The sequence below is a fragment of the Phalaenopsis equestris genome, unplaced genomic scaffold (genome assembly GCF_001263595.1).
Source record: "Phalaenopsis equestris unplaced genomic scaffold, ASM126359v1 Scaffold000276, whole genome shotgun sequence".
NCBI lineage: Eukaryota > Viridiplantae > Streptophyta > Magnoliopsida > Asparagales > Orchidaceae > Phalaenopsis > Phalaenopsis equestris.
In genome coordinates this window covers 1,692,790-1,699,988 of record NW_018164718.1, presented here as the reverse complement: position 1 = coordinate 1,699,988, position 7,199 = coordinate 1,692,790, and positions in this window count along the sequence as shown.

Below are 7,199 nucleotides of genomic sequence, written 5' to 3'. Positions count from 1 at the left end.
TCGATTAATACTCTATCATGATTGTTCAGTTTAGTAAATAAATAAATTTGAAAAATTTTTCAAATTTTGAAGTTTAAATGAATCAAATTTGAACATAGTCAAACTAGTCTGTTAATATTCATGAACAAACTTGTCTCTTAACTCACTTATAAAATGCTCCATATTTATATAATATAAAATTTAAATAATTATTTATTAATTTAAACTTATTTAATAATATATTTGATAATAACATATTATAATTTAATATCAATAAGCACATAAATTTGATGTAATTTCCTTTTTTAATGAACTCATGGACCGTTTGATCGGGTGGTTGGGGAAGTTATGCGAAAAAATACCAAAATGCATCCACCTAAAAACCTATAAATAGACCCATTCTCTAGGGTTATAAATGAACAAATGCAATCGATAAATAGGTTCAACTCAACTCGATTAATACTCTATCATGATTGTTCAGTTTAGTAAATAAATAAATTTGAACAATTCTTCAAATTTTGAAGTTTAAATGAATCAAATTTGAACATAGTCAAACTAGTCTGTTAATATTCATGAACAAACTTGTCTCTTAACTCACTTATAAAATGCTCCATATTTATATAATATAAAATTTAAATAATTATTTATTAATTTAAACTTATTTAATAATATATTTGATAATAACATATTATAATTTAATATCAATAAGCACATAAATTTGATGTAATTTCCTTTTTTAATGAACTATTTGCCATAACTTATTTATGTTGTTTGTTTGTATTAAAATTTACTTACAACTTACATGTTATTTTATTTGCTTAGTATAAAGCTGTTAAATGCTAATTTAGAAACTATTCAGTTGCTTATTTAATTAATTCGTAAAATCATTCATTAATAATATTATATAAAAAGTCAAATACTAATTCAAAATTTTAACTTGTTTACTAATTTTATATGAAAAATAAACTATTCATTGTAAATTCTAGATTTTCAATTAATATAAACAAGTCAGGTACAAATTAGGTATGAACATAAAAAATTTTAAGCAAGTCGTGTATGAACATATATGAGAAAGCTCGTCTCAAGCTCGAAAAAAACATGCAAAGCTTGTAATTTGACCATTCCAAGTCCAAACAATGACATACCTAATTCGAATAGACTCCATTACAACTTTACTCCTCCCTTCACTTGAGAGGGGGAGGGAAAGAACGGAGGAATAAGAGGAATTCCAAAGTTCTTTTTCTAAAGAGCATACCTAACGAATAACCACTTTGTAGCCATTGACCACTGCCCACCATCGTCGACAACCGATGACCACCGCTCGTCGACACCGTTGACCATCGCCGACCATTATCGCTGGTCACCAGTGACTATTGCTTGCAACCGTTGTAGTTCAAATACGGCGATTTTATCTAACACCTATATTTTTTTTTGTAAGCTATATAAAGGCAAGTGTAATTTCAGTATAAGCTTGCAACATCATTTTTCCTATTACGGAAGAAAGGCAAACTCATGTAATTACAAGCACATAGTAGATTAATGTGACTGAGCTAGGACCGTGTTTTTTCCCCTTTCTAGAGTTTTTTCACGTAAAAAAAATTGGTGCCTATTCTACCCGCTTCTCTTTTATCTGTGTCTGTTAAACATTCCTACAACTCTAAGACATTAATAAAATACTATTATACTGCCGTGACGTTTTCGACATGCAACAATTAGTTTATATTTGAGAACATGCTCGTTTATTACATATGTCATGCAAGTTTAGTTTTTAAAAAACTGGGGTATTTACATATGCAGCACATGTACGTATTCATATTTACTTATTTAACATTTAAATCTTTAATATGGCACATTTTAAATGCAAATATAAATTTTCATGCAAAATTTTGTGAGAGATGTAAATAAAAAAGAATTGTTATGTAAAATCTCCATCAAAATTTTAATTTATATTTTAATATTAATAGCTATGTATATTATTTAAACTATAAGTATGATGCAAATATCAAATAAATAGTTATATGCATAGATTCAAATTCTTATACTGATTTGAACTTTATCAAGGGCATGCATGATTTGTATTAATTTTAAATAAAATTAATAATAATATATATTATTAGCAATAAATATATAATTACTTCAGTTCAATTGCAGCTTAAATATATATTTAGAATGCCAAAGAGCTCGGAAGCAGTGGGTTCCCTTTCTCCTAATTTTCTTATTGATAAATGATTGCTTTGATGGTGTATTTTCAGCCTCGGTTAAAGCAAAAATATTTGCATACTGAGAAGTACGCAGCGCTGCGTATGTCGGGAGGTTATTCAAAGGGTATAAAGGGGTTATATCCGCGTTATACCCCATGTAACCTCCCTGTAACCTACATGTAACCTACAAATAAGTTTCGCGCTTCTGTCTTTCCGGTAAGTACAGGCATGTTACAAAAATGTTACAGGAGGTATAATGCGGATATATCCTCCTTGTACTCTCTGAATATCCTCAGACGTACGCAGTGCTTCTTACGTGTGCGCAAATATTTTCTCAGTTAAAGGCTATTTTGGAGTATGTGATTCATTTATTTATAGGAATAATTACATGTATATAGCACCGGAAATATTATTATTTATAAAATCTAACATTCATCTAATTTTTTTGAACTATCGAGCCAATATATCTACGTGTTACATGATCAAATCATTGAAATTTTGATAAAAATGATAAATATGTGTTGGGGAATTTTGATATTAGAGTGAGAATTTGGAAAAATGCATGAAGGTGGGTGCTAGATTTATAAATAGCATTGCTTCGGGGGGCTATATATGTAATTTGTCCTTATTTATAATGAATGAAATACATTTTATTATGTTGGTTTCTTATTTTAGATGAGCATTCGTCAAAATTCATTTTCATTATTATTGGAGTTATTCTAACGAGTAGATATTGACAATATAAATTCTGTTTTTTTATATTTTATGAGAAATTAAATATAGTATTTATAAATCATTTTAAATAATTTCTAACTACATAGTATTTTAGTTTTTTTTTTTTTTTTTTTTTTTTTTTTTTTTTCCCTTATCTACCATTTGATACATGCAATGCAAGCTTATATTGTACATATTTAAATCATCTAAGTTTATTTTTAATTCTTTAATTGATGCACTCTGGTCATGTCTTAAATAAAATTCTTTTTTTAATTTCATCTTCTTATTTTTGTCATATGTTTATCTTAATATTCTTACTTTTGTCACGCTTGACAATCAATAATGTGTTATACTATGCGAGGCTTGAATCCTTACAATATGAAAGACTTAGTTATTGTTGTGTGTTGGAGGATTCATAGTGGTAAGGTGATAATTTAACGTCTAGGCGTTATATGGATCGAACACATACACACACACACATAAAATGTAGAAATAATAGAAGAAGCACTAGGACTTCTTATGTGAAAATACCCTGCAAAGAGAAAAACTAGCGGGATCTAACCCAGTTAAAGTAATCCACTATATGATTGTAAGCATATGGGTCCACTCTTCAACTAAATTAGTGATGACAAAATTAGAAAGCTACTAATTACAAATGTACAACAGTAGTTCAGTTATAATAATCATAATTGAGCTACAACAAATATAGTTCTTGGTGATAATAGAAATAGTGAGCTGCAAAGGCCACTATTAATTGTCACAAAGGCAACAGTTTGTCATAAATGATGTAGTTGGTGGTTGTGATAGCCTCAGTTGGTAGAGAAAGGTCGTAGTTAAAAACTGTAATAGCACTTTACCACATAGGTCGTAGATGATCACATAGCTTGTAGTTGGTGCTGCAGTAGTAATTAGCCACATAGGTTATAGTTGGTCATATAAGTCATAGTTGGTCATATTGGTCATAGTTGGTAGTTGATAGTTGCAGTTATATCTGTTAGCCATAGAGGCCATATATGGTGACTACAATATCATTGTTTGGACACGTAAGTAATAGTTGGAGAGTGCAATAGCATTGATTGTCCACATAAGCTATAGTTGGTGTCTGCAATAGCGTTAGTTGGTCATATAGGTCGTAGTTGGTAATTGTAATAGGGTCAGTTTGCCACATAGGTCGTAGTTGGGGACTAAAATAGTGTTAGTTGGTCACACAGACCATAGTTGGTGACTACAATAACATCAGTTGGCCACATAACCTGTAGTTAGTGACTGCAATTGTGTCAGTTAGTCACATGGGTCGTAGGTGTAACAATAGTTATTGGTTGCAACCATTCTCTCGGATTTTACTACTATAGATGCATTTGTCGGTATGTGACATATATAAAACCTTAGGAGTCCAAAAGAAGTCAATGTGTCCTGAATACGGTAGTCGTAACCAGTTGTCATCAAGAGTTGTTGATGAATCTTTAATATGACATTATTCATTTGCACTATATACAGGTTATATCGTTATACAATATTCGAGATACATTATTACATTATATTAATTTAAGATATTTTGTTACATCATATTTGTGATACATCATGAGTTAGCTGAGTTTGCCAATATCAATGAGTAGGGCAATAGGTGACGACCGACCTATGAGATCGAGGGTGGTCAGCATCTATTAAATGGAGGTTGGGAGCTATAAGTAGGACTTCAATATAACGTTAATCATTTATATCATATTTAGAATACATCGTTACACCATATTCAAGACACATCATTAATAAGAGAAATTTGCCGATGGCACCAAGCATGGGTGGTCGACAGCTACAAAGGTCGAAAATTATCATTTTGTCTTTGGTCTAGAACATCACTGGAATTTGAATCTTTCTTCTTTTTTTATGTAAAGAGAAGGGGTCTATTTATAGATTTTGAGGGAGATGTTTTGATTTTTTGGCAAATAACTCCCATAACCACCTGATCAGAAGACTCATATCAATCTCCCTTGATTATATAGTTTTTTATAATTATTTGAGGGTCTTAATAATCACATAATTATGCAAGCTTAGACTTCTCTCGTTGAGATGCCTAATTTGACTACAATTATGTCAAATTTGGAGTTCATTTGATCATCCAATTAGCGATTTAAAGCCTTCAAATGTGTTTTAATGGCTTGATTTGGATATTTTTTGACTCATATCAGACTAATTATAAAATCATCAAGTTTGTCTTGTCAAACTGGTAAATTTGACAATAAAAACGATCTTTAATTTGAATCTGGAATGTTTTCTTGTTCAAAAATTACATCGAAATTTGTATCAAATGATAAAATATAATGATGATGCATTTGACAATATTGTTTATTTCATCAAATAAATAAATAATTCAGAAATTTGTACTTAAAGCTTTTTGCATTGTCTTGGGTACTTTGACCATGTTGTCGTTGTCAATGTTGGTGGTTGGCAACTATAATCTTAAAATGATAGTGTTGGCAGGACAATGTTACTCCCACGATTGTAGCGGTTGTGGGGAAATGATAAACGTCTGAAGAAGCAGTCACGCATGCATGGGTTTGTATGTGTGTCTGTGCATGCAAAAAAGTACAATGATGCATTAAGAACGTAGTGGGGTCCAAATGCATGTACCAACACAAGCAAGGATGCAATGGTGCATGATAAGCAAGGATGTGTGTGTGTGTGTGTGAGAGTGTATGTACACTTGCACACAATACCGCTGTGGGAACTTTGGGTTGCAGGCGGCGTCGTTGGCAGGAGGGTAGCACTGCAACGGTGGTGTGACAATGGCCAGGTGGGCGACTGTGCATTAGGTGGTGTGGTGTCGTGGCGGCAACACACAACGACAGGAGATGGAGCACAAGTGATTGGTAGTGGTCACGTGCGTCATGGTGGGTTGGGTCAAGTTGGAATGGGTATAGAGCTGGTCAAGTCAGTCCGAAACTAGCGTCGAGGGATGGTTGCACGGGTCGGTGGGCATGACCCAGCAAGCCGGGAACATCTTTCGCGCAAAAGCACAAAATCCATCACATGACCACGTGGTTGCCTTACGCCTAGGCATGCGCTTGTGCTTGTGCATGCATGAACTATTTCAAGGAAAATTTTTTATTGAAAATTTTGCATTTTGGTGCCAAAATTCAATTTTTTGGCATCATTAGCCATATCATTAGGCCTACAACTTTAGAGCCAACTTTGGACCCACACAAAAAATAAAAAAACAAAAAAAGATAAAAGATACAAAAATACCTCTTTCTAAATAATAGAGCTGCCCACACTACTATAAAACCAGTGAAAATCATATGGCAATCAAGCACCAAATTTCCCCGGAGAAAAAGGCTCTTCAAGTCACAGCCTTTGTGTTCTACTTTCTTCAGAAATAAATAAATAAATAAATAAATATATATATATATATATATTAAACATAATAAATCATTACATTACAATGGGGAATAAAATGATTCAAAATCTTAAAATAAAATATGTTTAATGAGAAAAAGAAATAGACATATAACTGCTCAAAAAATATAAAATGTTATCTAATTTTAATTATTTAAAATGAAGCACTTGCAAATATAGTAGAAAAATCATCTCTACCTTCCCCTCCCTTTTTCTAGATGATTACTTGTCCCAACCACCATTTCTATCCAAATCAGTATAGAAAGGTCAGTCAAAAGCTTTTCCTCTGCATACATTACATTAACTGTAATTTCAGCAGCAGTCTCAGTCTTCGATGAGAATCCATCAATTATATACTAACATTTATTTCGAGGTTGTCTGCTTCATTACACTAATTATAGTTTAATGGAGGATTTATTAAGACATTAGTGTAAGTTTAGTTTAAAATATGATTAGTATATGTTAAGATGCAGACATAAAACATAAGTGGAAAGGTGAGTCAGATTATTCTGAATAAAATTTGTATGAAGAACTTTTTAAATTTATTTTGAAATGGTTATAATATATGAATAATTAAGCAACTCCTATATTATAAACATCTTAAAATAAATATGAGAGCTATAAAATCTATTTCATAGTAATATGTCTTATTTATGCTTAAATTTCAGCTTATGACTCTAATGATTTTGTTTCATAGACCATCCTAATTATATAAATTGCATTGGAATAATTTTCTGATAAGATTTTGTTTCCAACTACTGTGGTCCTTAATCCCATCCATAATTCACTTCATTGTTACTTCATTGAAGCTTTTCAAAATCCAAATCTTGGAGTAGTTGGATACTTTTAGAGGAGAAGCAATATAGCCGCGAATCTTAGGCAAGATGGCTTTGTCATTAATCATTTATATAT